Source organism: Amblyomma mixtum, chromosome 7 (assembly GCF_055824585.1).
Source record: "Amblyomma mixtum isolate Tamu chromosome 7, ASM5582458v1, whole genome shotgun sequence".
Classification (NCBI taxonomy): Eukaryota; Metazoa; Arthropoda; class Arachnida; order Ixodida; family Ixodidae; genus Amblyomma; species Amblyomma mixtum.
In genome coordinates this window covers 26,850,120-26,865,566 of record NC_143018.1, presented here as the reverse complement: position 1 = coordinate 26,865,566, position 15,447 = coordinate 26,850,120, and the positions used below count along the sequence as shown (strand labels likewise).

Here is a 15,447-nt window from a genome sequence, read left to right as displayed (position 1 = left end):
GACATATTCTCTTACTACTTCCACATATCTAAGGTGCCGTAACTAGTTGTTACCAAGCTTCTCACATGATTCTCGGTCGATAGATTTTTATTTGCCTACTCAAATTTGTTCTATTTATTTTTGATTTTTTTGAAGCCGGTATCCGACCTTGAGGTCGCTAATGGAAACCTCAACCTCAGATGCTTAGAAACACTTCTAGAAAAGCTACCACAGCCATATCTGTTAGTCGGAGAACTCCTCTTTCTGGGGAAGTGGAGAAACTAATCCCAGTGGTCGCATTTTAGAAGATTTTATTCTGTGCAGTAATTTGTGCCTACTGAATTCAGGAAAGCCCATGTACTGCTCCCTAAAAACTGCAAAAATTAGCAGTTTAGATTTATCGTTTAATTCACCATCACCTTTTAATGATGTTAAATGAGATCTTCTGGACAACCCACGCGGAATGGATCATTTTCCACCCATTATTATACCTGAAGAGATAACTGTACAGCAGCTGTATCCCACCAGTAGTCACATACGAGGCAGAAACGAGGAGGCTAACGAAAAGGGTTCTGCTTATATTAAGGACGACACAGCGAGCACTCAGGACCAATGCCACTCCGCTAGCCCCGATTACACTGTGGAGGTCGACAGGACCAACACACCGAGGTATAGCCCGCAGGCAAATCGTTTATTTGGAGTGATTCCAAAATACGATAACCGCCCTCAGTAGCACAGGCAGCAGGAAACGGGCACGGGGAAAGCTCGATGTCACCTGGAAAAGCCGCGTTTGTCTCATGGCTCCGTCCATCCCGTCCATCCCGTCACGCGTTGTCTCATGGCTCCTTCAACTCTCTCCCCGTGGTGGGCTGCCCGTGCGGCCACCGAATACACGAGGGGGAAAGGAGGGTCGCCCACGTGACGATGTGGATGCTGCTTCCCAGCTTTCTTCTCTGCCAACCCCGAGAGAGCCGGGAGGGTAAGGGTCACTGTAGGCCACTTGAGAGAGTTCGGCAGGATATGCGCCGCCTAGGGCGGTCGAAGGGTAGACTGGATGCTCGCAACTGTTATCCCCAACCGTTCCCAATCTAGGTCTCCAAATACCTCCAGCAACTAGGCGGTGAATAGCATTGGAAATACAGTGCCTCCCTGTCTGACATCCTTCCGTACTGCAATTTTATTGCGGTGGTTATGGAGGACACCTGCGATCCTCTAGTCAAGTGCACCCTCGGAGGGCGAAGCCCTCCTCTAAAATAAGCAAATCATGGAACATGTGCTACTCTCGCTTGCACACACTTCCTTCTCTCGACCTCATCCCCTCCGTTACTCGCATCCCCATCCCCCGAAAAATTAATTTGGGCCCACTGCTCTCTGGAGTCCCGTTGTAGTTTTTTCGGGCGCGTTCCGACTCGTCCTATAGAAACTGCCCCCTTCCATACGCCGACCTAGGACAATGCCACTTCCATTGTCTTATCGCCCTCCCAATACCTATACTTCTCTCAAAATCCAACTAGCGTGCCTGGCTGGGATCGGCACAGCTGGCCGACTAAGTAGCCCTGGGCGCTCTCCCAAGGTCGTGCTGCTCTACCCTCCACCATGCTTTTCCATCCGCCACCATGATTTTCATTACAATAATTCAGCAATATGATGGCTTCCAATATTCCCTTCATAAGCTGTTCTAGTGTGAAGACAGTGGCATTCTTCGGCATTGAACCCCAGTCCTCCGGCTCAGTAGCCGAACACCCTTACCACAGGGCTAAGGCAAAATGCAACAGCAGCCATGGGCTGTGCACTGTCCGGGCGCGTTAAAACTTCGGGTGGTCCAGATTATTGTGAAGATCTTCACTGCGGTGTCTTTCATAGCTCATGAGCAGTTTGGGGACGTTAAACTGAACACAGCATGTAGCACTGTCACCTTATAAAAGCTGAAGCTGATCCAGGGGTTGCCTGGATCTTTTCTTATCTTGCCCTTAATTCCCTTACTCCCCCCCCCCCCCCCCCCCCCCCCCCGGTAACAAATTTGTGCAGGTCCGTGCTGTACCCGAGCGCGTGGCTGGATGACCGGAGGAACAGGAGAAGTTGTCCACGCCGCTGCGCCTGAAGCCTTGGGCGGCAGAGCTCCCCGTCTCCGAGAACCTGCACACGGTGAGCACATCGCGCAATTCAGCCAAAGCTAAAATGCTGCGGAACCATCTAAATGCATAGTCCGCAGGAGCAGGACTAAGGAAAGCGAACTTTTTTTGGATGCCTAGAGTATATGAACTCCCCTTACTGTCACAGTTGTATTGTGGCCATGATGTTCATGAATTATAAAAGATCAGTTGCGTTTGGTATATTTGAAGGACCGGTCATGCTTGCAGTCTTGCTTTACATGTTGTTTGGCACCTGTGCACTGCTGCAAGCGCGCTATAGTAGAAGATATACGCGCAGTGCAAAAGCAAGGAGGTGACACATCAGGGAAAAAAAAAAGGCGAGGATCCGTGTGCGAAACTACATATACATGAACTACGCGGACGACTGGGTGCTGTGTGAGTATTTCGAACCCCGGGGCCTGCTGAACTAGTTGCAAGTGAAATTAGTGATGACACATTGGAATGATGCGTGAGTCACGGATACGCTGCGAAAATGCTGAGAATGATTGAGTAATTGGGTGCGATGTCAGGCTTCACTGCAATTCAGCAGTGACGCCTTATGGCTGCTATTTAGTAATTACTTCCTTATTATAAATCTACTTCACCGTGGGGGATTTCCCTAAACATCGCACTACTCCTGTCTTCTAAGGTCCCTATAGTGGCATGCTAATTGATCGCATGTATAAAAAGAGAAAAAAATTCCAGAAACAGAAAAGAACAAAGAAAATACCTGAAGAGAACCGTAGCAGGCACCGGGCTAACCGTGACGAAAGTTCACAATGGGCTACAGTTTCAAACCCCCATAACGAATTTGCGCAGGTCACGACTGTAGGCAGACACGTGGTTGGATGACTGGAGGTGCAGGACACGTTTTCTACGTACACGAGAATCTTTGGACAGCAGAGCTCACCGTCGCCGAGGACCGGCACACGGTGAGCACGTCACTTATTGCATTCCGTGCGACAATGCCGCAGCGTCAACGACATGGTCTGTAGAAGCAGCAGGATTGTGGAAATTGCAAACTTGACTTGGCTGCACAAAGTACCTGCGCTCCCCACACTCCCACAGTTGTGTTGTAGCCAGGGTGTTTATAATATATCTCAAGGCAATGATGTTCGGTATATGAACGGACCAATCATGCTCGCCAGTGGGAATTTCGAACTACATTTTCTATGACTGCTCAACTGTGAGCATTATGGAGTAGTAGTATAAACTTCATTCCGCAAAATGGGACGGGGTTTAGGGGTTGGGGTCTTGAGCAGCAGGTGGTGTTCCTAGGTACAGGGTCCCATTGGTTGTTGCTGCCTCCTCGGCCCGCTCAACCAGCGCAAGCTGATCTTGCGGGTCGGAGCTGGACAAAAGCTCCTCCCGCTGCTCGACTGACGGGTTTGTAATTTTGGGCTCTATCGGACTCACCCGACAGCCCCATGTGGAGTGGTAGAGGGTGGCTATCTCTCCGCACCACACGCATTCTGGAGTGTATTGCGAAACACAAGGCGCCATGATGTGAGGAGAAAGAGGCCTAGCTTCTCTTTCGAGGGTGACAGCGCCCGAGCAGTTACTTTTGTGAGACAGGATGAATATCATAATCAGAGAGGGGGGGGGGGGGGGGGGGGGGGGGGGGGGGGGGGGGTGGAAAGGAACGCGGATTTCGCGCTGACTGTTGACGACGCGCAGAGACATTGCAGAATCGTTTGGAGATAGCGACGGCCCCACTGAAACGTTTTCCCTTACAATCAGGCTCATCCTTGCATTGATTCCGCGGAACAAGAATTCCTTGCTGCTGGAGGCTAAAAAAAAATAATGTGGCTTGTAACCGCTTATGAAGTGAATGAACGTAATGGCCTCATTATACGCGGAAAGCTTACAAGAAGGTTAGGCCCTAGCGTCCAATGGTGGCCATCAGGGTGGTTCCTGGTATCGTGTTCTCCCCGCCTTTTCGGTCGGGTTTTGCACGTTGTTAGGCGGCTGCCGGCATGGTTCACTGGAACAAATTATTCGCTTTGTCGCTTTGGGGACCGTAGACGAAGACACGTACAAACTGCGAGAACGAAGTGCCCACAGTAATGGTTAACTGGCTAGCGAAGCAGCACTTACCACCAATTCGTTCTGCACTGTTTAGTTCACACGCTTCTACTGCAAAATTACAAGACATCAACATGACGAAAGCCGGCGCTGTGGCCGCTGGGCCCAAAAGACGCTGGTTCGATCCCGCGGCGATCACGTTTCCACGGAGGCGACATGCTAGAGGCCCATGTGCTGTGCGATGTCAGTGCACGTTAAAGAACCTCAGGCGATTAAAACCTTCGGAGACATTAACTAAGGCATAGCCCATATCGTGAACATGAAGACAGGAGGGACTCCGACTTATAACTTTGTTTAATGAAGGTACAGTCGGGGACAAAAGTCTCCGGACCACGTGTTCCTCTAACGAAGCCGATAGCTTTGCTAATAGTCGGCGGCTGGAGACCACCCTTGTGGAGGCTGTTAAGAGTGGACAACGAGACCTGGCGCCGGCGGCAGAAGCATAGACGACGACGGACGGGGGTTGTTGCTCTCCAAATCACCGAACCTCCGAACCGATCGAAGGACGCTGTCTCCCACGGGCCTGGGAGAAATTACTGTCAAACGAGTGTCGTCGTTAGGCAACGATGTGGCGAGAACTTGGGACAGCAGCAGCAACGCTGGAAGCAGAGATGCACATGAAGCACGGCGGACAGCGGTATACGTTGGCCGAGTCGGCCTTCGGTTCACCGAACGGGATGATGCTACGCAAGGTCACGCTGAGCGAGGCTGCTAATTGAAAGACGCTGTGTCGAAGGGGTCTCGTGCTTCGGCCATCCGGCGGGGGAGTTCGAGAAGGTTCAACCACCTGCGAGGAGACTGCGGGATTCTGCTTTCCCACGGAGGCAACGCACAGAACACTTGCGGCAGTGGTCAAGGTGACGCATCTGTGTTTGATGACTGTCTTCCCCTTCTCATCCCCCAAGCTGTGAGAGAGCGAGAGCTTCGGCACCGCCCCGTGCCGTGGGTGGTACCGCCAGCGTCATCAATGGCCCATCCGATTGGACAACGTTATTCGAACCAAGTTCCCCAGTCAGGGATCTAGGGAACGCGAACCGTATTTAACGGGATGTTGTGTGATCGGAGCAGTGCATTCGATTCTCATCTGTAAATATGTAGAATAAACCCTCTTGTACAGTTTCCTCGATAACGCAGTCCGACATCGTCATTCGGAGCCGGTACCTGCGAGGCTAAACGAGTTAGTCATCTCCAGGACCCCTCCGTCTTCAACTCTGGTTCCAGCGGTGGGATAGAAGCCCCATCTCTAACACTGGTTCCAGCGGTGGGTGTGTGGCCCCCGTTCTCAACACTGGTTGGCAGCAGCTGGGATGGACCGTGCGACATCGTACTTTCTCCACGGGTGAGCGTTTTGGCTTTTGCTATGGGATTCGCCAGGCTGTAAGATTCAGAGAATAATCTTGACTGGGAATCAGGGCTTTGTCGTTTGAGAGGGGTTATTCTCAAGGCATTGTGGAGTTAGCAGAGCCAAAGCGGAGAAGGCGTTGTCATGGAACTAATGGAATTGTGGAGGTCGGACTTGCTGTTGATATGCGAGGAACTGTCTTTTGAAGTGCCTATCAAAATAACCAAAATTGAACTGTGCGAATTCATTCGTAAACAGGTCAACAATAACGATCAACTGCTGGTAGATACGTGGAATTTGGTACAGGGGGAAGAAGCCCGTAAAGAAAAAGCCGAACAGGAGGAAAAAGCCCGTAAAGAAAAAGCCGAACAGGAGGAAAAAGCGCGTAAAGAGGAAGCTGATCGAGAGTGGGAAAAAGAGAAGGAACGGCAACGGCAACAGTGGAGGGTTGAAATTGAAACAAGGAAACTAAAGATATTAGAACTTCAAAACGAAATACGAAGAAAGGGCGGTAGTGTGAGAGCCGGAACTCCTGAAAGAGCAAGCGATGCTTATGAAATAGGTCCGCAGGCAAGACCCGCAAAGTCTGTGACCGTAGCCGAGTTGGTAAATCGCGACACCACGAGGGAAGTGGCAGAGAACGTGTGCAACCGGTACGGTAGTCCAAGGAAAGCCGCAGAATCTGAGACCGTGTCCAGTGTAGTTGGACGTAATGCTAAGAGAGAGCATTCCGAGATAGCGTCTCAACGACACGAGTGCGAGGATTCTCCTCCAGGTGAGGTAGGAGTGGCAACGGACAACTTTGTCGGGACAGTTGCGAGCGCGACACTTTCAGTAGAGCTGATACAGGCGTCAAACCGGCAGGACCGCGAAAAGGGAGATTTCAATATCGGAAAAGGTTTCGAGGTAGAAACAGCGGAAACCCCTTTTGAGAGTAACAGCCGCAGTAGAGAGAATGGCGCGCAGAGCGACCGCCAAGCGGGCTCAGTTGTAGCTGAGCACTGCAGTAGAGAGAATGGCGCGCAGAGCGACAGCCAAGCAGCGGGCTCAGTTGTAGCTGAGCACTGCAGTAGAGAGAATGGCGCGCAGAGCGACAGCCAAGCAGCGGGCTCAGTTGTAGCTGAGCACTGCAGTACAGAGAATGGCGCGCAGAGCGACAGCCAGGCGGGCTCAGTTGTGGCTGAGCACTGCAATGCAGAGAATAGAGCGCAAAGCGACAGGCACGCGGTAGAGGACAACTCCCTAAGGAATGAGCCAGGGATCTCAGGGGCAGTTTTCTGTCCGTCTGTCAGCTGCGTGGAGCTGGCACTCTGCTGCGAAGGCACAGAGGCCAGTTTGGAATTTCATGAAAATTTCCGAGGTGCGACGGAAAAACTAGAGATAGCTAGTTGTCATCAGGAGACGCACGCGACACAGTCTAGGCGCAGAAAAAGAACAAGGGCAAGAACCAAGAAAAAACGAATCAAATTCAAAGCCCTAAATTCGGTTGCGCGGACAGGTGCGAAAAAAAGAAATGCGGTGGAAGGAAAGGCGAAGCCTTCCCGCGTTGCGCCTCGTAAACTTGCAGCTGCAGTTGATGATCTCGCGACGCGTGCAGCTCGTTCGAAGGCTGACGGCAGTAATGAAAAGGGAAGAGCGCGTCTTCCAAGCAAAACTGGCGCGAAGTGCATAAAGGGGCATCGGCCTGCAAGAAAGACTAGACCGCGCCGTCCGGACAAAAAGCCAGTTAGGAAAAAGGCAAAGCGGCCCAAGAGATCAGCAACCGCAAGGTTGCGCGGCACTCAGCGCATGCGAACGCAGGCGTCGAACAACCGAGACGACACATGCAGGCGTGTTCGGCGGGCGCACTTGAAAAGGAATCGTCCTTCACTTTTGGCCCCGCATTCTATGAAGCGCGCATGGCGAATGAGTAGCCGAGCTTCCTGCTTGGGGCGAGAGAAAGAGGCACCTTCTCGCGCTGGTCACTGCTCGTTGTCCAGAGCCAGAGTCGGTTATCGACATTGTAGGAGCGACCAAGGTTTTCGGAAGGCCTCGAGGGGGCGCGGAAACGACAGGGAGAGTCGGGGATCGTTTTTTTCTGCAGCCTTTTGTCACGAGTTGACCGCAGTACAATCAGTCAAAGCGCGACCGCGGCGGGCGCGTCTGAAAGACTAATCCTTTCAACTCGGCGGCGAGGAGTCAGCTTTCCCCCCCGCGTGGCGATTTGAAGTAGCTGTTTTTTTTTTATTCCTCTTTTTTTGTGTGTTTATGAAATCAGGCACGGAAAGGCTACTTTTTGAGTTAAAACGAGTTGATCGGAGGTTACTGTTTTTTTTCCTTACCTTAGACAAGGGCTGTGGTGTCACTGAGTTAGAAATCACAGGTGTCGATTTCCCATGCTACCAAGAGATAACGGCACTCACAGGAGTACAGCTCGAGTAGAATTACGCTTAGAGTCGCGTAGACGGAGCGTTGATCCCTTGATTGACTGACACCTTACGAAAAGGGAGCCTCACTGACGTACACTGAAATGACCGAAGAGAAAACTCGTCTGGGGGAAGCGCTCGTGTCCAGACCTTTGATTCGGGCCACTTATTTTAGTAAAGTAGTCCAGTGTGACGTCAATGATAGAGGACTGGGTGCTATTTTAGGTCAAGTTGGCGACGGCCACGAAGAGCACCATGTTCAGTACGTCAGCCGCAGGCTGACCTGTAGAGAAGAAGCGTTCAGCGCTTCAGACAAAGAGCGCGCGTTTGGTTTAGACGGCACAGATGTTGTCGGGTTACCAGAGCTACTTGAACGGCGCAAAGTTCATATTTGAGACTGATCATCGTCTCAAACATGCTTATGACAGTTTTGTCCCCCCAAAAATGGCCGCTTGCTTAGACGGAGTCCTGCTCTCCAAAAACAGAATTTCTCGATGCGTTTCAGGAACGGAAAACCGCACGGAAATGCTGATGGATTCAGCCGATTGTTGTAGACAGGAGTACTTGGTAGGACCACCTACTGTGTGTGGGTTTTTGATTTTAACCTTGGTCCAAGCAGTCCGTCTTTGGCAATTTCAAAGGGGATATTTTGTGCTTTCTTGGCACCAAAATTACGCCAAAATTCAGTAATGTTTTAGTAAACATTTATTGTCATTGTGGGAAGCCTGGTGGGTCTTTGGCAAATTCCGAGCGCTTGCTTGTGGGTCAGTGCCCTGTCTTGTGGAACAGTCCACTGATGCCATTCTTTGATGAATGTTCGTGCTTGGATGCCATTTCTGGAAACCAGCCCTTCCACCCGACTCCGGCCTCATCTCTTCCTGCCCAGCGGTCGTGAACGCTGGCCATTCGAGATTTTTCGGGCCGCGGACGAGCTGTTAAGAGTGGACAACGAGACCTGGCGCCGGCGGCAGAAGCATAGACGACGACGGACGGGGGTTGTTGCTCTCCAAATCACCGAACCTCCGAACCGATCGAAGGACGCTGTCTCCCACGGGCCTGGGAGAAATTACTGTCAAACGAGTGTCGTCGTTAGGCAACGATGTGGCGAGAACTTGGGACAGCAGCAGCAACGCTGGAAGCAGAGATGCACATGAAGCACGGCGGACAGCGGTATACGTTGGCCGAGTCGGCCTTCGGCTCACCGAACGGGATGATGCTACGCAAGGTCACGCTGAGCGAGGCTGCTAATTGAAAGACGCTGTGTCGAAGGGGTCTCGTGCTTCGGCCATCCGGCGGGGGAGTTCGAGAAGGTTCAACCACCTGCGAGGAGACTGCGGGATTCTGCTTTCCCACGGAGGCAACGCACAGAACACTTGCGGCAGTGGTCAAGGTGACGCATCTGTGTTTGATGACTGTCTTCCCCTTCTCATCCCCCAAGCTGTGAGAGAGCGAGAGCTTCGGCACCGCCCCGTGCCGTGGGTGGTACCGCCAGCGTCATCAATGGCCCATCCGATTGGACAACGTTATTCGAACCAAGTTCCCCAGTCAGGGATCTAGGGAACGCGAACCGTATTTAACGGGATGTTGTGTGATCGGAGCAGTGCATTCGATTTTCATCTGTAAATATGTAGAATAAACCCTCTTGTACAGTTTCCTCGATAACGCAGTCCGACATCGTCATTCGGAGCCGGTACCTGCGAGGCTAAACGAGTTAGTCATCTCCAGGACCCCTCCGTCTTCAACTCTGGTTCCAGCGGTGGGATAGAAGCCCCATCTCTAACACTGGTTCCAGCGGTGGGTGTGTGGCCCCCGTTCTCAACAAGGCAAAAGTTAAATTTTTGTTCTTTCATCTCCACAAGTGCGGTCTCCAGCTGCTGTCTGATAGTAGAACTATAAGCTTTGTTTGAGGAACACGTGGTCCGGAGACTTTTGTCCCCGACTGTACCTTTATATTTCTATATCGATCGGCACACTGCTGTAGGTACCGAGGAAGGCCACAGCAAGGACACGTGGACAAGACATCCGAAAGATACCACGCACGCTTTTTTTTTTTTACTGGACGTTTTGTTTCATAAACGTTCATGAAACAAAACGTCCAGTATAAAAAAAAAAGTCTGTGTGGTTGCTGCGGGCTTCTGCGGTACCTGCAGCAGCGTGCACCCTCCTCTTGCGCTTCGCTTTTTTTTTACCCAAACAACTTATATGGTTCCTGTTGTATCGGCCGCTGTGTCATTGTGCGGGCTACACACTGCGCAAGCGTGAAGTTTTCTTTGTACCTCGCCATGTCCCTCCTTTCCATTTCCCCTCTCCCCTGGAATACTATATAATCACCCTCTGTTGCAATAAACGTTGGTTTTTCGCTTGTCTCGTTCCCAGGCGTGTACGCTCGTTCCGTTCCTGCCGTGGCCTATCGGCCGCGGCTATGTTACAGTTCCAAAATTTCCTTGGCCCACCTTTAGCTGCGCGATCAGGGGATTACTTTATTTTACTCTGGACGAGGACCTATACAAGCAGTTTCTATCATCGATAAGATTCCCATTTTCGGTCTATTCCTTCCTCTCTGTTTCCCTGAAGCCACCGTAGTTGTTCAATGACCTCCTTAAATTCCTTATTGCGTCAGCCTCGTGGTTTCCTCTTTCCTTCCCAGCGGTTTGTAACTTTGCTTGTTCCATTTCCATACTGCTGAGTAGTTCTTATTACAATCCCACTTTTCCATGGGGCGTTAATCTTATGCTTTCTCAACGCCTGCTGCTATTAGCGCTATTTGTTGGACGTTGAATTTTGCTTTCGTTTTTTTTGTGTTTTATACATTTCTCTTTTGATCAGGGCACGCATATGCAGAATAATACATCTATGATCACATCCTAGGCTATACTCTCCCTCCTCGTCTATTTACATTTTGGCAAGCTTGCTGTACAGGGTGTTTCACGTAACTTGAACCAGTGATTAAAAAAAGTGGTGAATCGGATCTGGGTGCAACCAAAGACATCTTGTTTCCCGTCGTGTGGCGCTCCTCAGTGTATCTTTAAAATTCTGTTTAATTAGTTAAGCATCAAATTAAGCAAGTTTCCTAATACTCACTTTAGAGGCACGTGCGTTCTGTTAAGTGTGTAGAGGGGGTTTAGAACGAATCGATTCAGTTTTTTGTAGCAACGTACTTCCTCCTGATCATCATCAGCCTGACTACGCCAACTGCTGGGCAAAGACCTCTCCCGTGTCTCTCTATCTAATAACCCTTTCTTTTTGCCAGCTGCGGCACCCGTATCCCCGCAATCTTCTTAATCTTATCCTCTCACCCAACTTTATGCCCCCCCCCCCCTCCCCCCCTGCTGTGTTTGGTTTCCTTTGGAATCCGCTCCGTTACCCTGAAAGATCAGTGGTTATCTTGCCTTCGCATTACATTCCCTGAAAATGAAAATTGGTTTTGAGGAAAGGAAATGACGCAGTAATTGTCGCACATATCTCGGTCGACACCCTAACCGCGCCGTAGGGAAAGGGATAAAGGAGGGAGTGAAAAAAGAAAGGGGGTGGTGGTGGTAAAAAGCATTTATTCGGCTATATTGTAAGCAATTTATTCGCCTTCGTCGTCGTCGCCTCTCTGGCTGCGACTTCATTCTCTTTCACCTGAAGATTCCCATCGTCATCGCTTGAGGCTGTTCGCTTGGAAGACGTCTCTGGCGAAAGGGCTAGAATAAACGTCTTACGTGAAGTCTTCCCTTACAATATTTACAGAGAGGTGCTTGCCCCTGAGAGGCCCCCAGTGGGTCTCGCCCCTTGCAATACTTGGCGAACTCATTCATTCCGGGATCTCGTTGGTCATGACCACTGCGCACGTCCTCCGAACCAGGCCCTGTTGGGCGGATAGTTCCTGGCAGCCGGGCAGGGCCGCCCCCCAGTCCTCGCGGGTAGGGGAAGGGGTGATGGGGGGGAGAGGATTTTTCATGCATGCCCAAACCATGTGGAAGGTGTCGGCCACCTCCTCACAAAATGAGCAGCGGCCTTCCAAAAAGGATTAAAGTGCTTGAGAACCGCCGGACACAGCAGGGTGTTTTTAATGTTTGTAAAGAGCCTGAGGAGAGTTCGTTCGCCAGCTTTACCCAGTCCCTTCATAGGAACCGGGTAGCGCCGGCGTGCGGCACGTTAGTGCTCAGCAAAGTCTTGAGAAGAAATAAGAGGGCTGTGATCTGGGTTAAGGTCCTCCCAAGGAATGCCTGGTGCCCGGTGAGTGAGTGCGCGGGCTACCTCATGGGCGGCTTCGTTACATGGCATGCCTTGGTGGCCGGGGACCCATATGATTGAGCGATGAGTTGGATCGCCGTCGCGAGTACTATGGTGAAGAATTTGGTAGAAGAAAGGAAGAGGGGCCGTCGTGGCGGTGGCGAAAAACATTTATCAACAATTAAACAATTACAGAGATGTGATTGGGGTAGGGCCCTATTGGCACCTTCCCCTCACAATACTAGGTGAAGCCCCTATTCCGTAATCGCATTGGCAAGCAACGCCATCCTCGTCCGTTGAACCGAGGCCTTTTTTGGGTCTTGAGGTCTTGACAGCCGAACAGGACCGCCTCCCAGTCCTCTCTGGTGGGGTTGAGGCGGGGGGGGGGGGGGGGGGGGGGGGGAATAATGGGCACTCCCAAACCATGCGGGAGGTGTCAACCACCTCCCCACAGAGCTGGCACGCGCCGTGAAAGGATGTGTTGAAATACTTAAGCCCCGCCGGGCACAGTACAGTGTTAGAGTTTTGATGAGGAGGCGCTCGTCAGCGCGTCCAGTCTCTTATAAGGGGTCGGGTAGTGCCGGTGCTCCTCCTTGTAGTAATCGGTGATTTGTTTGAATGTAAGGGCCAGATTGTCTGATTTGGAGTAGGCTTCCAAGGACAGGGAGATAGCCCGGGGAGAGAGTGCGCGAGCGGCCTGATCGGCCTGTTCGTTTCCCTGGAGTCCCTGGTGACCGTATGCCCAAATCAGGTTGCGTGAAGCTGGATCTTCGCATCGGCAGCTAAATTGCAGTATGCGCCAGGCAAGGGAGGGCCACTGAGCCACCGCGGCTCCGCTTAGGCCCCATTTATTCCTCTTGATTTCATCTACGATGTCCTTTGCCAATTGCGGCCACCGTATCCCCGCAAGCTTCTTAATCTCATCCGCCCACCTAACTTTCTGCCGCCCCCTGCTACGTTTGCCTTCTCTTGGAATCCACTCCGTTACCCTTAAAGGGCAGCCCGCAAGGGCACCTTGTGTAACGAGGTGTTGGTGCTTGGCGCCACCACGGACCCTTAGTCCCCATACCGAAGCTGTCATCCGTACCGTGGCGATAGGTTGAAAGGTGGAGGGAAGAAACCTTGAACGGTGGCGGTCGAGGAAGTGGTCAATCCTCGGCCGATGGGCTCCTCGTCTGTCTACCAGGCGGGGAGTCCCGGGACCTTCCTCTGTGTATAAGGGTGAATCAGAGGCGACAAAGTATCAGGAACCCTTAGTTTATACATGCCGTATGGAAAAATCTGCAAAAAAATCTGATCGACCCCCGAAAAGGGGTCGCACCGATGTGAAGAAACTGAGTCCACAGAAGCCAGAAACGTTTGCGAAGTTTTTTATGCTTCTCTCAAACACTAATGTACCGGTAGCCAACCTATCTGCATTTGTCATCGCCAACACCCTAAAAAGTTGTGTAGGCAAAGACTACAAAGCAAAAAAGCAATGAACCGGAGATCCTTGTAGAAATAAACACAAAAGAACAGAGCACCAAACTGATGTCATTACAGAATCTTGGAGAAATGAGCATACAGGTAACCCCGCACCGCACCCTGAACCACTCAAAGGGCGTCATATCTGAATATGAACTCCTACAGAGTACCGATGCGGAAATGGAACAAGAACTAGCCGAACAGGGAGTAATAGCAGCCCGACGAATAACCATCCGGAGAAACAATGCTGAAATCAAGACCAAACATATTGTACTAACTTTCAGTAGCACAACTCTGCCTGACTCCATCCATGCCGCATACCTCCATTGTAAAGTCCGCCCATACATACCGAATCCGAGACGATGTTTCAAGTGCCAGCGCTTTGGACACAGCATGTTGGCCTGCCGAGGCAAACCCACTTGTGTCACATGCGCAGAAGAGGCACATACAGAAGAAAGATGCGAACGCACACCAAAGTGCATCAACTGCAATGGCGCACATGGCGCGTACTCCAGGTCGTGCCCAGTCGGGAAAACAGAAAAACAAATCATAACTTTGAAGACCACAGAAAACCTGTCCTACCATGAAGCAAAAAAAACGCGTCTCTTTCCAACAGAAAGGGACATACTCTGAAGCGGTGACGCGGGGACCGCCGCCGCCTTCAGTTTCTGTCGGCACACAGGTCGATCCGAAGGACCTGGGGTCGACAGCCAAGTCCCCACCACAGAAGTCGGTGACACAGTCCACAGGGCTGAAAATTTCGCGGGAAGACCACGCGATCCTCGCCGGAGGCCCTCAGGCCCCACTTTCAGCAGCGGCATCCTCGGCGACAGACACCCAGAACAGCTCTGCTGAACTGGACCTGTTGCCCCACCCCTCTAAGAAGGCAACTGCTGACCCAAGAGACTCTGCCCCTGGAGCAGAGCATGGTTCACTGGTGCCAACAAAAAAGACGAATGCGAAGGCCACGGGCCATCGCAAACAAGAAACATCCTCCACGTCCACCGTGGAGGAGATGGATGTCAGCGAAAGTCCGCTGACATCTAAAACACACGTATCCGCGGATTCTCCACGGAAATCCGGCGCCACGAAAGTGGCGATGGATACAACTCCTGGTTCGCCACCGCTGCAGCGGCGGCGAGACTCCCTAGAGAAAAAAGGGAAACCACGAATCACTGCCCCTGAGAATAAGTAACTTTCCCCAATCCCCAGCTTATCACAATGGCGTATCTAATACAATGGAACTGTAGAGGTCTACACAGAAACTACACAGACATAACCGATATGCTCAAAACAATGGCACCTACAGCTGTGTGCCTGCAAGAAACGAACCTTGGGCCACAGCACACAAACATCTTAAAAAAATATAATATTTTCCGGAAAGACCGAGTACAAGCTAGCCGACTCTCAGGAGGCGTCGCTATCATAACGCAAAGCGATGTCCCTGCAAGAGAGGTATCATTAAAGACGAACTTAGAAGCGGTCGCAGTAAACATCATTAGCCATAAAACAATAACAATATGCTCTGTGTACATACCACCACACAACACAATAGCCATGCATGACCTAGAAGAACTTCTGGAACAGTTGCCAGAGCCATATGTAATAATAGGGGATTTTAACGCACACTCCTCATTCTGGGGAAGTGAGCATACTGATTCCAGGGGTCAACTCATCGAGGATATAATTCTTTCGAATAACATATGTTTAATGAATACGGGAAAAGCCACGTACTGCTGCCCCAGCTCTGGAAAAATGAGCTGCCTCGATTTAGCATTTGCATCACCATCTGTTTTTAATGATTTTATTTGGGATGTTTTAG

General features: G+C 51.2%; 1 long non-coding RNA gene across 1 annotated transcript in view; it reads left to right on the top strand.

Annotated features, from left to right (window-relative positions):
• The window catches only part of LOC149335420 (uncharacterized), a 268,956-nt gene extending 265,877 nt beyond the window's left edge, over nucleotides 1-3,079 (top strand). Inside the window, exon 4 of the long non-coding RNA XR_016284060.1 lies at nucleotides 2,931-3,079. This is a non-coding gene — a long non-coding RNA (uncharacterized LOC149335420). The remainder of the gene's footprint in view (nucleotides 1-2,930) is intronic.
• The last annotated feature ends 12,368 nt before the right edge of the window (nucleotides 3,080-15,447 follow it).